The sequence below is a fragment of the Apus apus genome, chromosome 5 (genome assembly GCF_020740795.1).
Source record: "Apus apus isolate bApuApu2 chromosome 5, bApuApu2.pri.cur, whole genome shotgun sequence".
Lineage (NCBI taxonomy): Eukaryota > Metazoa > Chordata > Aves > Apodiformes > Apodidae > Apus > Apus apus.
The window spans coordinates 8,529,189-8,548,407 of NC_067286.1; the positions used below are offsets into that span (position 1 = coordinate 8,529,189).

Genomic DNA, 19,219 nt, shown 5'->3' on the forward strand with positions numbered 1-19,219 from the left:
TTTACCCCCTCCTAATAACTTGTCACGTAAAGTGGCTTATACAGCTAATGTTAGTTTAATCAAAACATCTCCACTGCCGTTGTGATAACCCTTTAAAAATTAAATTTCTAGCATCAATTTATATGAGCTACTGATAAAAAAATTAAGTCTGTTTGTTTCACGGCTTTTCAGCCCCAGGCCGGTCTATACAGCTGTATTAATTTTCAAATTAGAAAAATATAAACCAAGACATTTTCCTAAAAAACTTCATTGTCATATTCCGGACATCTTTATACTAACTGTGTTTCAAGTTTTTTAGTGTTTGTAAAGTATGCTTCATAACAAATTTGGCTATTATAAACAACTGTGTAACAGTGCTGTAGACATTTAATAACTGAAAGCTAAAGTGCAACTTTATAGGCAGAAATAATGGATTTTTTTATGTGTCAACACAGCAGAGTGTTGTTTTTTTTTTCCAAGCAAGCTTAGTTAGAATAGTGCAGGTCAAGTACAGAGCTGAAATAAGCGTTCCTTGCTTTAAAACATCTGATCTGGATTAATTATCCATTAAAACACCAAATAAAATACAAAAGCTCCTCATATTTTGCCAGAGTCTGTGAAGAATGTAACATGATTTTTGCCCAGGAACAACATAACCTCAAGTTGAAATATATAAGCCAAAGAACTGACCAAGTGCATTATTTCTTGAGTTTGCATTTTATAGCTAGGGAATAAACTCCCGAGGCCCATGCTGCCTCCAAGACAAGTATTCCAAGTTCTGGGCATAACACTGAAGTTTGATATTTCCATTGCTTTGTGATACTTCCCTGATCAAGAACTGAATGAAATGAACCATTTATTATTTTATGCATACTGTCATCATATGGAATTATAATTTAGTTAATGAAAATGAAGTTTGATACAGTTGTGCAAGCATTCCTTTAAGGGAATTTGCTCTCTGAAGTGGCTGGAGGTATCTATCATTCTGCATGGTTTGAAAAAGAACCAAAACAACAAGAACAACAACAAAACAACAAGAACAACAACAAAACAACAACACCAACACCACTCAACGCTGCAATTATAATAAATGAAAGTGTGTGCACTGTTAGTCAGTCACCCAGTAAATGAGAAGAAAGGCTTTTTGGTTATTCCATCAGACAGTAGCTTAGCAGGTACTTCAGTAGTGGGAGGTAAAGGTTACATGGGCAGTTGAATTCCAATTTATGTTTTTAATAAAGGGCTGTGCATACAAGGGGTGCTGCATTTTATCTGAATTATGTATAGTGAGAAACAAAGGAAAAATGCTTGTTTCTTCTGTGGAGCATTCAGGTCTTCAAAGACTTTTAAATGTGCCTAGCTTTTAGGTACAATTTAGTGTTAATAACATTACTTGAAAATGCAATTACTGGCAATGAAATTAATCATGGACCTAACTTTCAGGATCAACGGCTTTTGCTTTAAAATTGTTCTTAATGGGTTTTGGTGCATGTTAAAATTGTCCCCAAACTGGCAGCTCTGAAGACAGCTCCCCCTCCCTGAATGTTTGGAATTGGGACAGCTGGGTGAAGCATTCTTGCCTTCTGCACCAACTTATTGCTGCATTCCGAAAGTGGGAGAACATGGTCATACTAACTGGAAGTAAATCAGGGCTAAGAGAGTTATCCATTTATCCTTTAAACCAGGTATTTCTTTTGTCAGTTTTAATTGCAGTACACTATGATAGAAAAGTAACTTCTGGATAATTAAGAATAGACACTTTAAACCTCAACCATCCCTGTCCTGGCTATGCTATTGATATCAGTGGAAGTTTTATTATTGAATTATAAAGCAAGACAAATGTTAAGTGCTTTGAAATTCTCATTAAACAGTAGTTATGTGCATGACAAATATAATGTTATATTGCTTAAGCAGCCTTGGGGAAGCAAACTGACCAAAGGAGGTATTGGGACTGTAATCTTAATGTGGCTCCATTTAGTTGTTACATAAAAAGGTTACCAAGTGAAAAAAAAAAACAAACCAAACAGAATAAATAAAAGAGTGGGTTTTAAACTAGAGCTTTTGCAGATTAACAGCATGTTATTCTGAGTATTTCCAGCTTTAAAAGACATCGTACACATGTTAAAACTAAGTTTGTTCATGAGGAAGATCCCATGCTTTTCTTTATTCCTAGATGATGCAGTCATATACCCTTCCTGTCAAACCTGAACATACTCTTTCGTAAAAGTTACAAGGCTTTTTTTTTAAGTACTGCTGCTGGAATAGCAGCAACATTTTCAAGCAATACATGAGATGGACATCTATATTAGTCATGCCTCAGAATAGTGGGTGGGTAAGATTATTTTAGGTCACACGTCTGAGCAGGTAGAAAGCTCTCCCGCTGCTGTTGTTGGCATTTAAGCTCTCTTCTGCTTTTTGCTTTTTATGGATCCAGGGTTCTTTTTTATCCAAATCAACAAGAGCAATCTGTGGTGGCTAGGGCTTGGCTGGCTGCCAGGTGCCCACCCAGCTGCTCTCTTACCCTCCTCCTCAATGCAACAGGGGAAGAAAATAAGACAAAAAAGCTTGTGGGTCAAAGTAAGGACATGGAAATAATTTACCCATTACTGTCACAGGCAAAAGAGACTTCACTTGGTGAAATTAAATTGTTTAAACTTAAAATAGATTTGTATTGTGAGAAACAAAGACAAACTACAGCAACTTGCCTCTAAGCAGTCCAGGGGGATAGGGTCAGTCCATGATGATCTCTGCTGCTCCTTCTTCTTCTTCACGCCTTTCCCCAGCTGCAGCGTGATCTCCTCCCCAGGCATGGAGCAGCCCTGGCCTCTCCTCACAGCGGCTGCCCTGGGCACCATGCCCCGGACACTGCTGCACTGCATGGACTGAAAGCATGCTTGCAAACTCATCTAAATGCTAGCAGGTTTTCAGGGAAATGTGTGGTATCTTGCAGGAGGGTACACCTGGCATTCCTGCTACTCTCTCATGCTGAAAAAAGCCCACAAACCGTCACTTGAGTGCCACTCCAGAGGTTTCAAAATAAAAAGTAAAAAGAAAATTTACTTTTCGCTCCATATATTACTATACATTTCTGGAATTTTATTTTTTAGGCCTTGTCCTAAAACTGCTAGAATTTATTTATTATTTTTCTATGAATCACAGTAATTGCTCGTACTCTTTTCTGTCTGCAGTGGTGCTGCTTGAAATAAGCTGCTGTGGAGTTGTGTTCTTACGAACTTTGGAGTGGCCATAATTTGGACTGAACTGGTGATGCCTCAGTGTGCTTTGCCTCCCCCTCTCTCTGGAAGGAACTACATGGGGAAATCTGCATAAGCCTTGAACCATCAGGGCCTGTACCCTTGTTGGGGGGGAAGCAGTGCCTCCTCTTTCATCAAAAAAAAACCGAAACCCAAGCAAAACCTAGAAGAAAAATAATCCCTATTTAAATTTGTGGTTTTTTCCCTATACACATTTTGGGAAGTCTTAGCTTTCATATTCTATGGCATAAAAAAAAAAAGCAAGCACTGTTGATCTTCACTTTCAATGAAAATGCATTTACTTTATTCCTTTTGAATTTATCAGTTCCATTTTTCAATTAAACAGGCAGTTGTAGGAAAAACATTGTGTGTTTTTCCAAAGCAACACTTGTTACTATGTAATTTATTTTATCCAAAAGTTTTTTCTTCCTAGTCTCATAAAAAATTCTGTAAACAGGATGTCCTGTGGAGCAGCATTTACCCATGAATTGCACTTATATCAACAGAATCAATACTTGTTCCTAATGCTTTGCAGATAGCTGCAGCAGTGTCAATCATTTGGAAGTAGGTATCTTTTTATAGACTACCTCTCAGGATGTCTTCTTGAACTTCCCTTTGGATTTTACATAAAATAAATTAGTTCTTTCATCAGCGAGTAAATTAGAAGATTGAAGTGAATAGCTGTTCAAATCAACATGTTGTTATCATTAGGTACCACAGATACATACTAAAATATGGATATATTAGCTGTCTTTCCTCATTATTCCCTCATACCTAATCATAAGGCTGCCTTAGATGCATGATTTGCAGCTGAGCTGTAACAATGGCATTGGTTTCTTCTTCTTCTTCAGGCACAGCTTCAGTTAGTTACTCTGGCAATGGTGTGATTGAACTAAAAGATGGAAAAAGGCTTAATGAAATAATGTTCTGGTCAGACAAAGCAGTTCAGGAAAAACCTATTTCCTTTTGTTCCAGATGTTTAATCTTCTGCCACTTAGCTTACATATAGCTTTGTACACCTAGCTTTGATCAGCTTCAAATGTGAAAAAAAGTCTGTGTGTTGGTTTCATGTCTCTCTCAGAGTGCTTTCCTGGTGTGCTTGAACTGAAGCGTTCACAACTTAATTTAAATGTGTATTCTCTGCATTTCAAAACTATTAACTTTTTTTTTTCTTTGATGCATTTGTATCTGCAACATGAAGAGCTACTTCTCTAGAGATATTGCTAAAAGGGAGTTTGAGAAATGTTTAAGGCAAGAGTCCTTACCTACTTCAAACTTAGAAGATTTAACATTAATGTTTTACTGTCAGCTGTGATGACTGTTAAGGTGTCCTGGTTTTGGTTAAAAAGTCACTGTTAACAGGTGTTGTTGTTTTTTAAAAAGTCCTCTCTTGTCTTAATAAATACAAAATTACAAAAGTATCCATTGAATCTCTGAGCCCAAATAGGAAATATACCAGACAGGTAGAAAGACTTGAGTCTCCCATTTCCCAATTGCTCATAGATACTCTGCTCCTGTGCTTCTCTGTGACATATAGACTTTCTAAATGCCCCAGGACCAAATAACCTTTTTCTGCTGCTGAATATTCAAAAATTTCCAGGAACACTGACATGTTAACAGGAATGTCAGAATCAGGTGCACAGGTACAGCTGAAATATCCTCTTGAAAAATATTGCTTTGTAAATGCTTTATGAGTTGTCATGCAAATACTTTTGCAAGCCTCTTTGGGTAACTATATATAGAGTAATAGATGCTGTTGTGACAGGAAGGACTAGAAAAATTATTTTATTCATGTGAGGTTCGTTCAAGACAAAGAGTGAATTGGGGACATTATCAAGTTCCAAAGTTGGGAGTTTGATTTAATATGTTGTCTTTTCAACTAAAACCACAAAGGGAATATATGCATTAGAATACGAACGGTGCAAAAAGGAAACAGTCTGAGGCTTGAACAGTAGAGCTTTAGCAGAAGAATTTTGACCTCATCTGCAATGGGAGTTCACAGTGAGTAGAAGAAAGGTGGCTTCCAGGTAGCCAGAAATGGATTGGGGTCAAGACTTTGTTTCTGCATATAATCAAACAGGAAGTCCATCCTCCATTAACAGATAATTGATTTAATGTGTTTCATCCACTAACGCTCTTTGATAGGTCAGGTACTGCTGGATTATTTATAAAAGAGAGGCTTTTTCGATGTCAGTAAGACATTCTTCCAGTCTATGAGCTGCTCAGTATTTTAGACTGACTCCACTGATTGCAGTAAGGGTTGAGCTTGTGAAGGACTTTAGAATGCAGCTCAGAGAAGTGTGATCATTGTTCCCAGAAGTGTAGGTACAGTAAGTCTTCTGCATTTAATTGTTATTCTTAAATACAAAGGGTCTTGCTTTTGAGGCTTATGCTAAGCTTTATGTGGTATGCAAGTTTCATGACTGAGTATCTGTATACATTTTGTGCAAGAGAAGCCACAGTCATTCCTCTTTAATAGTACTACGAGTGGTGGTACAATTGCAAGAGGGAAAAAAGGATAATGGAGTAGATAATTCTTAATATACAAATACAGTGAAACAGCTGTTCATGAAAATTGCTTAATAATAGGGTAAAGCAGACTGAAAGAAAATGGTGCTATGTTGTCACTGCCTAGAGTTGGATGAGATGTACTAGATGTACAACTAGATGTTGTATGAGATATTTCAAACTGTCATCACAAAGGTTGAAAGACATTGGTGTTGAAACAGAATTGCTGATATAAAAAGCACTGAAATCAATGTGCACCTGAAAGAAATTAAAACCATTGATCATTTAAAAAAGCACTCCTCTTTGAAAAAAGAATGATTTTAATAGCCAAGCTTGATTTTTCAAATATTCATAAGAGAAGATTTTATGAAAATATTCCTAATTTTATTTCATGCTTCTTGGATAGTTGGTACAACTGTGCAGGAATGAATGCTACCTCAAGCCTCTTCAGCTCCATAGGGGAAGATTCCCAGAAGGCAGCAATATCTTTAAAAGATGCAAAGCTCTCTGCCACACTGAAAGCTATCTCTGTGGATATATGAAGCTGTATGTTAGGATATACACTGGTGAAATTACTTTTCTATCTCTGTGCCTGTATCCCGGGCTATATTTGCCACAATTTAGGGTTTAGCCTCTCACGTAGTTATGGAAGGACTGGCCCAAACCTGCTGAAGTCACTAAAGAAGACTCATGCTTAACATTGTGCTCAAGTGTGCCCGGACTTGTATTCTTGAGTTTTAACTGATGTGTTGATGTGTCAGAGCTTAAAAATATGAAATAGTCTACAGAAAGCTTTTCAGGGTTATGTGATTTTGAGAATTGTAATTTAGCCACTAAGCTCCTCCCTTTTTTTTTCCTTCAAGGGCCCTTCATTCAGAAACATCTTCCAGAGACTGATTTACTGTGTTCAGGTAGGAGAACCAATGCATTATCTTTCTGCAAGGTGATTATTATGAAAAACAAAACAAAAGAAACAACAAACCAAATTAAAATGAACCAAAACAAAAAAAAGTAAAAAAAAAAAGGTAAAAAAAAAAAAAAGAAGAAAAAAATTACATCAGCTGTAATCCCAAAATCAAATATACCTAACACTAGGTGCATTTTACTAAGGAGTTTTCTTCAGCTGTTGATAGCCCTGATTGAGTATTTGCTTTTATTTAACCTATGTGAATTTAGAATACTAGGAACTAATATTTCGTTAAAGCTATTTAGTTAAAGAGATTTTGCCTCTAAGGTACAAAATGAAACGAGAAAGTGCAGTTTGTTTACTAGAGTTAACACTTAGAATTAAAATCTTGGTTTAACTTGTGTTATTTCACAGTTGGTTGAAAGAAAATGTTAAGATAGATTCAAATCAGGAGTTGGAGTATTGTGCTGCTCCTAGCATAGCAAGAGGTCTAGGTGAGCATAAAAAGCTTTTGCCAAACTAAACTGTTTTCAAATTTTTATACATTGTCAGTGTTGTTTAGCTCATGATGGCTGTGCATGGATATGCAATCAATGGCTTTGTGCCAAAACCAGCTTTGATCGAGACAATAATTGAACAGGGATTCATACTGCTCTGCTGTTAGTACTTTTAAAGTATAATATATATTGGTCTATGAATCTATAGAATGATATAAACCAAAGAAAAGAAATAGATTGAAATGACAAGTTAGAAGATGTATCCTGTGAGGGATAGTCATTGTAAATCAGCTAATATTGTAAAATGAGTAGTAAATGTTGTCTGAACTCTGCTCCATCAAATTAATGGAAATTCTGTGATCAAATTCCATGAGGAACACGAGTAAACACTGCTGAATGCCTTGTCCTGTTAGGCCAGTTCCTTGTCTATTTGGTACTGTTTAAATCTGTAGATGCAGTTATGACCTGCCTCAGTAGCTGGATCTTCTATTTTAATCTCATACACAGACTGAGGCTTTCAAAGCAGTTCATTGATTAAAACTGATGGAAAAAAGTAGCTAAATTCTCTTCACATTTTGAAAGTTTTAGCCTTTGAGTATAAACTTGCAGTCTTTAATCAGTCCTTAGTTGAGTTTAATTTTTACTGGGGCTTTTGCTTGAATACAAACTACAATTTGATCTTCAGGCAAAAAGGTTTTACAGGAAGCTGTTTTCTGCAAGCAGAAGAAAATTTATGCAAGAAAGATTCTAAAGTACACAAGAACAAGCTTCTCTTCCCAAATATAAATAGCTAAATGCTCTTTCTGATTAGTGGTGGCGGGTTTTTGGTGAGCAAGAATACCCTAGCATGTAGTCTGAAATGCAAATAAAATGGAAATGGTTCTAGCTGATTGTTTTTGTATCATAAAAAAATTTGCATGTGTCATTCTAGTTGTACTTCACAGTTTTCACTGACTGCTTCATATAGAAAAGAGACATGGTTTTCAAGGTAAAGAAGATAACTAGTACTGCTTCTGAAGTCTGAAGAGGCATTCCTAGTGAGATGGATGACTTGATCTGCTGTCTAAGCACCATCACTTAAACTCCAAAATTATAGATATATTCCTAATATTTCTATTTCTGCAAATACATTTGTGACTTAAACTGAAATTCAACTGTACTGCTAAGAAAAGAAGAGGTTACAGGCTTGAAAGCAAGTAACATCTTTGCAATTTCTTTTTGGCATTTCAAATGATCACCTATTTATTTTGAAAGGAGTCATAGCTGTTATCCAGATTTTCTTTTTTAAAGCAATGAGCAAATTACTTATAAAAATGGCAAGATGGTCTGCTGAGATGCAAATTCTGCTAGACAAGAATTTCCAATTTTATCTGTTGTTGTTTTTTTTCAGAGGAGTAGTGGCAATAAAGGGCAAAACACATTTTTTAAAATATTGAGAAAGTGTATAGGAACACTGTCATACATAATACTGTGCTGTGGGTAATACAGTTCTAAAAGTTTTATCATTTAAAGAACAGGGAAATTGCTGTCCTGTAAATTCCAACACTACGAATTTCAGGGGTGCACTGAGTTCCTTCCATTGCTCTTTTGGGCTCCTTTAAGACATTGAATGAGGAAAATCTCAGAGAAAACAAAACAAACACCAAAACCCAAGAAAAATCCAAACCCAAACTAACTAACAAAAAGAACATGAAACATCTGATTAAACAACGAAGTCTGTGCTTATATAGCCTCCTTACAAATCTGTCCTAACACCAGGAAATCATCTCCCTGCACTCACAACTGATGAGGCCATGCCTCGAATACTGTGTTAGTTTTGGGCCCCTCACTACAAGAAAGACATTGTGTCCAAAGAAGAACAACAGAGTTTCTGAAACAAGTGTCCTAGAAGGGGTTCTCAAGTTAGCAAGAGTTAGAGTTTCAAAAGTTCTGTATGTTTCAATACTAACAGGTAATTTCTGATTTGTTAACTTTCCACACAATGCAGCCTTATAGTTTGACAGTTTGTCTCCAAGTTACATGGTCTTTTCCTCTCTAAATTTAATCTAAGTTCTGTAAAAATTAGGCCAATCCAGTCTTGGAAAACTGTAAGCAAACTTGTTCAGCTGATCATATTCATCTGCCTTTCTTAGCTCTTTTTATTTGCTGTGCTATAGCTTATCCCCAAGGTATAAACAATTTACAACCCCTTTTTACTAGATCAATAAAGAGATTTTGTGCTGTGGCTTTGGTTTATTATCTGATGCATTGAAACAATGGGTCAGAGAGAACAGCATTTGCATCAACTGGAAAGTGTTTGTTGGGTTTTTTTGTTTCTTTGTTTTTCTGATTTGAGATTTGTCTGATAAATTGAACAGCTGCTCTTTGTGAACTTGTCACATGGTAAAGCGTGTCTGTTAAAGATGGGGAAATTCCAGCTTCCTATGGTTCACTGTATGCCACAGGTTTTGGTTTTTTTGGTGTTTTCATTTGTTAATAAAAGAGTCTCTGTGATTAAAAAGTCTGTTAAGATCAACATTTCATAATGAAAGAAAATGCTGGTTGTAGTGCAGTTGCTAATATATTTAAGTAAGTAGATTGTTAGATTTTTATTATTGTGAGTTACAGTGATGATCCTCTCTGGTGGGACTTTAAGACGTTAGTGAATTTTATTTGTGAAAATGAATGAGCAACCTGAGCTTTTGTTTCCTTTATTGACCATTTTCCCAAAGGGTGAAAGACTTCTGTTTCTATAGTGGTGTTCAGGTGTGCCCAGAATATTTTTCAGCTTTGTTTCAAAGCTGTAATAGAAAGATTTCTCATCTTGCACTGCTGATTCTGGTTCTGAGTAAAAACTGAAAGGGTTGCTGGGACCAGAGAACAATTGACACCTGATAGCACAAAGCTGCATTTGTTGAATGTTGAATCCCTTGTGGTTAAGACTTCAGGCTGCAAAAAGCAGACAGTCCAGCAGAAATCTTGTATTTTTTTCCTGGTAAGGGAGTTTTGAGAATATAGTGGGAATGTTTTTAGACAATATTCTAATGGGAACTGAATCTTGTAATAGGGTGATTAATAGGATAGTAAGGGGCTAAAACCTTGGGGTACCTGGCGTTCCAGATGGGGTAGCAAAGAATTGTAGAAATGGTCAGAAATGTGAGAAAATTAATGAACTGTGTCACAGAGCAGAGAAAAGGCATAAAATAATTTTCTGGATACTGGCAAAACCTATGTAAGACATCTAGAGGTTTTCTTAGAAACATCCGAGAACTTAAGGCTGGAAGAAGAAATGTGTAAGGCAAACAAACCCCAAATAGTAGCTGAACATCTTTTCTGAGACTGCTGGCACTCATGGACTGTCCTTTGTACATGGTATGGGGGTGTAATTATTCTGAGTATTCCGTAACATCCTGTTTGTAGCATTTTGTAATTTCCTGCAATTATTCTGTAAATTTTCTCGTCTGATACAGTCTGACTAAATAGTGGGGTATAGAAAGATGAGTCACTGCAAGGGTGGAGTAGTTACCATAGGGAGAGCTTGTTGGTCTACAGAAAGGGGGTAGCATGGGCACTGGACAGTAGTGGATCCAGGGGTCTAGAAGACATCCCTGAGCGCAGCAAAGAAGATTTGTTTAGTTAAAAACCTTGATTCTTCAAGGGAAAAAAAAAAAAAAAAGGGAAACAAGTGGTTGATAACTGTAGATCCTTGTATGTTACACCTATTCCCTATTAAGAAATTACATTTCAAATAACCTGCTACTTCAGGCTAGAATGTATTGTAAAAGCAGAATTATTTCCTGCAGCTGCATTATGGATGTTGAAAATTATGTGGTTCTGTGACTATCAATCCCATTAGAGGCTCTGTAGAGATCAATAATTGGTATGACAAATCATGTTTTCATGCTGGAAAACAGATGCTTCATAGGTCATTAAAAAATAACAAAGATTTTTAGAAATTGGGAAAGATTTACAACAAAAGACATTTTTTGTTTACATTTTATGTAATTCACTGAACTCCATTAAGATCTGAGTTGTGAACTCTTATCTGTGCTCTTTAGTCAATATTCTTGTTTAGTTTTTTTCTGCCTTTCATGTCATTGGATTGAAGCATTCTTCTGAACCGTGTCCTGCCAGCAAGGATTTGTATCTAACTTCCATTTCTGTATTAAGGTAATCATTACATGGGAGGGATGTGTAACTGAAGGAAATGAATTTCAAGAGTCAGTGGACTTCCTTTGTGTTGTGTTCTGCTCTGAATAACGTAACACTTACCAGCATGAAGGGATTAAGTATGATTCCAGAGAGTGGCGTGTGAGCCGTTGATTCCAGGAGTTAGGCTGGAATTCTGGTCCTTGCTCCAATGTCTCTTTTGCATTTTATTAAATTGTGTTTTAATACAAACTGCTCACAGTTGATGGAAAAAGGAGGATAACTGGGCTTGTGTGGTCTCATGCAAGTGGTTTTCTTACTCCTGTTTAGCCCTTACACTAGAGCCCAGTAAATGTTTAGAGATTGCAAGTATGTCAGAACTATTTTCAAGCGGATTAGGAGCTGTGTCCTGTGATTTGAGGGGCAAAATGTGGGTCTGAATGTCTCACAGAGTTGCCCAAAGAGGACACAGAATCTCCTTCCAGGAGACACTCAAAATTTAACAGGAAAAAGCCTTCTTCAAAATGACATATCCTTGAGTTTAGCCTTGCTCTGAGGAGAAGGTTGGGTTAAGGAAATGGATAAATTATGCTGTGGTTTTATAATTTCATAAATCTCATTAACATCTGTGAGCTTTTGGGAATGCTCTCCATTGGAACAAAAAATCTTCCTGGCCTTCTTAGGTTTACAGACTACAAATCGAAGTCAGATCTGGATACTATTCTGCTGTTCCTGGGACCAAGTACCAAAGTTCTTTTGTCTCTCTCAAATGACTGAACATGTGACTTCTAGAGAAGAAAACAATACTTATGTCCTTTCCCTCTATCTGAGGGAAATAATGTGTGATTAAAATGACATCCTGTAGCACATGGGCATATTTTTTAAATTAAACAGATTTACAAAAAAAAAAAAAAGTAGAGTTAGGACTGCTGTAGAAAATAAAGCCCTGGGGCAAAGCAATCCATTATTAAATCCTTTAGTAAAAGTACTCCTTTGAAGATATTTTTTATGGAAATGTTGGTTGAAGTTCCATGTCCTTTTGTGGAAGTAGAATATGATTTTGTTAGTTACTAAACAGGTAATTAATATTTAGTGACAAAGTCATTATTTTTGCAGAAAGTAATGTAATTACATGCTGTCCAGAGAGGAAAAGTGAGTATGTAGTGCATATGCTGAGAAATGTGTGTGTTTATCAAGATGTCAGATGTTCCTTGGTGCTGAGAATCTCATCCTGAGAATTCTCTATTCTAGTGCATTTTAATGACTGCTGCTGAAGCTATGAATGGTCTGTCAGCACTTTTATTAGGGATCCTATTATTGGGGAGTTCATAGCTTGGCTGTAAAACCTTGCTGTAGGCTTAAACTAGTTAAATAATACTTTCAGAGCAATGTTTTGTGCCAAATTTCATTCAGATAGCTTTAGGCTTTTTTCCATGTTTGTATCAGAAGGCAATATTCAAGTTCTGATTGAAATCTCTTGAAGCAGGGCAAGGCAAGATACAAATGACCTAGACCTACAGCTTTACTCGTAGTAGACAGTAAGATGTGTTGGTACTGTAGAATGTATATTTCATGTAATAATGAAACACCGTGGCTGTGTTTCAGGGTGGAAGATTAAGTCCTCTTTGAAATAGAATCCTCTTTTACCTGATTAGGGTCTTCAGAACTGGAACTGCCGTGAGACTGACTATGAAAACCATTAATGAGTGACTCTGACAGAAATAGATGGCATTATTTAAAATGAAAACTATTTGTTTAAAATGCTGCTGAAAAGTCACGTTAGTTTTTCTGTGTTGTACCCAGTGAATAGCTTAGCAGAGCAGTGAACTTGCAGGACACTCTGTTTTCCCTTTATTCATGGAACAAATGCTCTCATTTTGTACACCAGCCATCACAGTTTGCTACAGCTGCTCTACCACATCAAAGCATGCAATTTTCAGGAGGAGATGACAAAAAGTATTGCATCATTTTATTGTCACTTCAAGACCTTGGACATGGAAGTGCACTGCTTTTTAACTTTACAAAGATTGTTGACAGGGAAATTGCATAAACCTGTAGCTAAAGATCTAAGCTTAGAAGAAAATAATTTTATAAAAAGTTCTGTGAAAACCTAGTGAGTGCCTGGTTTATTTCAGTGCATGAAGGGGGCAGATTATCACATGGAGTACATGTTGCTTCAGTAATTCTCACAGTGTCTTTCATCACCTGTCAGTCACAGGCAAATTCCTGAGGGTGACAAATTTTCCCATGTTCTTGTCATCAGTGGTATGTCTGGAGAAACTTTTCTGAACTGATGGGCGATGCCTACCTCAACAAGTGTGCTGAGGAAATCTCTGTTTGGATAAAAAAGCCTTGTTGTGTAGCACTGTTAACTCTGAGCACAACTTCCAGACTGTGTAGTCTGTTGGATGTTAATGGACACAGCTGTGTGGGAAGTTGAAGCTAAATGTGGACAGACCTTAGGAACACAGTTTGGTTTTTTGTTTGTTTTGTTTTCGTAAGATTTGATCTCTTAATGCATGGAATTCAAGGAAGAATGTCAGAGCCAAATAAGTTCCTCCTTTGTACTTCTCTTTCATTTGCCTTTCTTCATTGCTGCAGCTGTGTACCAGCTAAGGCAGCTGATACATACCCATTCCAATGCCCACCAGATACATGAGTCACCTTGCAAATTGTTCCAGGCAGCTTCTGTAGGAATCCAGCTTCTGTGGAACACAAATGACGTACAAATCCAGCTAGTGCAATTTACTACCAAAAGCTAATTTGTAAGTTTTTACTGGTTAGATAGTTGTGGTGTGTTTGGTGGTTTTTTTTTGTTTGTTTGTTTGTTTGTTTTGTTTTTTAAAATTAGCAGGGAGTGAATATTTATGGTGGAATGCAAACACCTCTAAACTCAGTGAAAAGTTTAATTCTGAAAAGGTAGACATGATTTACTGCATTAAGCTATTGGTATTGTATTAAGTATTACAGCTGTGCAAAGTGATGGACAATGTAAGAGTATCTTCAGTTCTTCTACTCCATTATAGTTGAGAGTACTTTTTCTGGTGGTTTTCAGTTTGAGACAGGTTATTACTGTTGTTGAGTTTTTAGTAGACTTACAGGAAAAGTGGAATACATAAAGAATTTTGAAAGATTATTTGGTCCTCTTTCTTCTCTGCAAAAATAAGAAAGATGATGCCCAAATCTTGAGAATCCCTCTAAAGTAAAGCAACAGTCACTTAGGTTTTAAACTATACATTTCACCCTGTCATGCTAAAAAAACTTGTTTATCACAATCTAGGGCAGCTGCACTTGCCTTCAGGTGTGTGCTTCGAGGTACCCATGCACTGCAAATCTATATATTGTAGCTGAATTTCATGGTTTGCAGGAGTTGCACCTATAGGTTGAGGAGTTTTTACACTTTTGGTATGTGGGAACAGGGTTGTTTGTGTTTTTTTTCTTGTCCTGTAGAATTTAGTGATTTATTTTTTTTTTTGGTACTTTTATCCATGTAGTGGTATTTCTAAAGAAGAGACAGTTCTAAAATTTGTTTTGTTAGCTGTCTTTGCAGAAGTGCCATGCATAATGCGAGCTGCTTCTTTTTCTAGTCATATTTATGGTTTCACTTAAGTATTTAACAAAACAAATACGAAGATAGCAAGGACAGACTCACTCCACAAACTTCACATACAGACAACTAGAAATAAAAGGTACTTGCCTCTCAGGATGTAATTTAGTCTACAGCATTAACCGAGACTTTTATAAAAGTTCAAGCCCTGACTCAACACCGGGCTTCTCAACAACTTCTGAAACTCGGAAGATGTTTTGGATTGGGCTTCTTACTGAAAGCAATCTCTGTATTGTTTATAAGCAGACAAGATATATTGTCTGAGCTGTTGAGCTAAGTGATGCTGATCTAATAAGCATGTCTTTCTAAACTAGAGCACTGGCAACCTCTGGTCCTTCTAAGAAACCCACACACGTGGCAGTGTGTTCTGCAGCTTCATGGAAGCTAATTGTCTTCCCGCCAGCTGATTAACAGTGTTTATGAGCCCTGTGCTTCTCTCAGAAGAACCACTCATTTATCTCTTTTCTGTACCTGGAAAACACTTTTCCAGACTCAAGGAAATGCTGTTATTTTTTATTAACACTTTTCTATCTTTGAGGAAACTGCTCAACAGTTTTGAAAGCAAAAGGGCTGAAAGATGGAGGCTGGCATAGGGGGTGGTCATATTATCTTTGCTTCCTTAGGCAATCAGGCAAAAAATGGGCAGGGAGATCAGTAGTAATGCTAACTTTGATTATATATTTCAAAGCCCAACTTTATGTGAAAGTGCTTTGATCAATTTTTAAACAGTCTCACAGAAATTCAGGAGAAGTATTTGTACTGTCAGTTGCTTAAAAAAAGTAGTTCTTAATTAGTACCTGGTACTTCTTCAATTTTTTCTTCAATTAATTGTTCTTACTGATTGTATTGTAAGTCCACATACTAACTTTTCATGATTACGTGCCTCCTTGTTTCAGACATGATGGCCAAATATAAAAAAATTAAAGTAGATGTTTAAAGAATATGTATATTCATCGAATATGTGTATATCCAGTTAAATGCTTTAGTCTTAGTGTTAAAGATACTGATATAAAAAATATTTGCTGTTGTTTTAAAAAAAAATATTGAGGCATAGGCTGCATAAGTTATTTACATCATTGCAGATCCTTACCATGTCTGTCTCACTTTTATGAAGGGGCAAAACCAAATTCTGTGCCTGAGAGAAATTCTTCAGGTGGGGTGATGTAAGGATAAAGGAAAGATTCTATTCAACATATGCCCTAGTGGCTGTTTAGGACAGTTAGTCAAAGGAAATCTGAAAGAAAATTTATGAGAATACAAAAAAAAAAAAGGAAAAAAAAAAAAAAAAAGTGCCAAAGAGAGATTTTACGTGAGAGCTGATTAGACTGCAAGAAAGAGGAAGGAAGAGAGAGTTACTGACAAACAAACCACGTTTTCCTTCTTTCAGATTATGACAGTTCTGCTAATGTCTATGCTGCCTGTCTGAAAGGTTGTGAGATTCATTTGTAGTTCTAAACCTGTAGTGTTCTTTGTTAGCTTATGTTTAACCTGTAATACCTGTAGAGTATACAGATACATACTTTGCTAGTAGTCTGAAATGTCTGTTCTGCCTAAATATTGTTAAATAAGCATTGTAAACAGTGGTGATTAGGCTATTTTGCTTTTTATAGTTTTAAAACAAAGCAACCATTAAGTTTATCCAATATGACTTGTACATATCACAGTCCATTACATTTCTTCCAGACATCCCATTTTACAGAGGCAGATTTTGGTAAACAAGTACATTAAGCCAATTAATCTGGGGGATTTTACTTTGTACAACACACTGAATAGCAGGGATTAATATGCTTTTACTGTCAAGTATCTATGGCAACCAAATGATGCAGTGAGATATGCCTAGGTGATATCAGTTGCCTTATTTCCATTATATTCCAGTTTCCCCTTAATCGTGGCTCTTGGTTAAAGAGGGTACCTGACAGCTGGAGAGTTCTTGTGTTTTTGTTACGAATAAGAATGTCTCAAAACAAAATTGAAGTCTCCAAAAGAAATAATAGTGATGATTCCTTGACTCTTTTTACTGGTCTTATGGCTTGGAGTCTGTACTTATTCCTTCAATCCTTTTGATCAAGAATTTTAAAATTTGTTGTAAGCAGTTCTATACCACTTTCTTGCACGTCCCTTCTTCATTAGGTCTTTAACACAACTGCAACTGGCATTTTCTCCTCGGTCTCAGCTTTTACTTGTGTCTACTTTGAGTGAGATTATGGTACAGATGTCAGCTGCATTGTCTTTGTCTCAGTTTCCTCTCATCCTTTTAGTTTCCTTGACAACTTTCAGATAAATGTCCTGTGGTAAAGGGTTTTCTGAGCCCAGCTGGGAGGTAATGCTACTAAAGGGTAAAAGCAAAATCTCCAAAAAGAGACCATACAAATGCTAAAAATCAATGCAAAATATAACTTAAACTTTCCCTAAATATTTAAAGGAACTATCTGTTGTAGTGGCAATGCCATGAAACAATGCAGTACTGTGAAGGGAGAGTGCAGTACATGACCATCCACTGCAATCATAAGGTAGAAGGTCATCAGGAGAAAAGAACGGCTGCAGGTTTACTTTCAAATCTGTATTTCATTGAGGTTTGATGACAGTAAGAAGGTGCTTGGTTCAGTCTTGGTTTTAAGACTTAAAATTTCCTAAGTTTTTCTTCCTAATGCTTAAATAGAAATCACAACATGCTGATGTTTGTTGTTGCTGAGCATAAGGAATATCTTTGCTTCAGTACAGACTAATACATTGAGAGAAAATAATAAATGTAAAATAATTTGATATATGAGAAAGTTAGCTTGTCTGTTTCTCCTGCTTTGTGAATGCTGGTAGCTTGATACGGTCTAATCCACTGGTTATATCAGCTTCCCATCTCCCTGAGCTACTCTTTATTTTAGGGAGAAAGGGGAATGGTGTGATAATACATGTCTGAGGCATCATATGATTCACATTTCAGGATCTGTGTAATATGAACATCACAAACCTTAGTAAATATCATGTATTGAGCTGTTTCACTACACAATAATAGACAATTATTTATTTTTGCCATATTTTTTCTACTGGTTCACTAGTAGGATGTTCTCAGTTTTGTGTGTACTGGATGAAATTTGGGAATGTAAAAGGCTTTACCTTAAATGACTTTAAATACTTTTAAAGTCTTTGAAGTACTTTTAACAACTGACAGATAGTTTTATAATTTACAAGAAGAAAAATGACACTATGAGGATGCATTAAAGTGTTTATTTTTTATGTTAAAAATAAGTCCAATTATCATTCTTTTGAATTACAGCAAGTACTTTACAGAAAACTAATTTATGAAAACAGAGAAAAATATGCACATCAAGGGGTATATTTTAAATATCAGTATAGTGAGTAGATGTATATACCATGATTGCATCTATTCTCTTTAGCTGTATGTTTTTATGTCCCCATTCTGTCAGTCTGCAGTTTGAAACAAACAGATCCAAATGTCACTGATATTTTTGCTTAAAAAACAGAATCTGTAACCCCTCTGAGATTATATTAATAGCTGCAGCAGTTTGCTTTACACAGTATTTCAGCATTTTCCTTCTGCACACATTTTAGGAGCACTAAATCTGCTAATCCTTAACCTTTCTTTTCTTTCTAAGAGACACTGTTAAATTAAATAATGCATTATTAATAAGCATTGTTTAAAATGGAATCTAGCAAAGATAATACTCTATATAATCCCTTACAAATAATAAACTACCCTTAATTTCTCTGTCCACCTGCTCTGGTACTATAGTGTTCCCTTTTTACTGTTCACGATTGATCCTTTTAGCTTGGTTTTCTACTCTCTGTTTGCTTATTCCTTTGCCTATGTACACACGCAAATATGCATCTTGCACTGTTGCAGTCAAAAGGCAGTATAAGGCTCCTCATTGTATTTCCTGTTACTTCTCTAAATACATGACTAGCTAGTTTTCTTAATGTTCCCCTGGCTTGGGGTGAAAAGGAGAGGTCTTGAATGGAGTTAAAGTGGGCAATGGCAAAAGGATCTTTGGTTTTGCTTCTTTATAGAAGCATCAATTCAAGAAGTACGCAGGGTTGTGTATAAATACTTTCCAAGACCAGCCTTGTGCCTGAGGTCACATTTACCCTGAAGCATTTCCATTGTGTCTCATGGCAGTTCAAATTTCCGTTTCTTCTCTCTGATTTCAGTAGAGGGGGACTTCAATATATGCAGAGAGCAAATTCTTCTGTCTGCATGTGCAGGTTCTGATTCTTACTGATTTTATTAGTGTTCCTAAGTGGAGGAGTTGGCTATAATAGTTGCATAAGATCCTCAGCTGTATTTTTAAGTTAGACCGTCCCAGTTTTTGATATGAAAAACTTC

At 36.3% G+C, this 19,219-nt stretch overlaps 1 pseudogene; it reads right to left on the bottom strand.

The window, feature by feature from the left end:
- LOC127385328 (G2/mitotic-specific cyclin-B2-like) overlaps window positions 1-2,834 on the bottom strand; it is a 34,395-nt pseudogene extending 31,561 nt beyond the window's left edge.
- Between the last annotated feature and the right edge of the window lie 16,385 nt (window positions 2,835-19,219).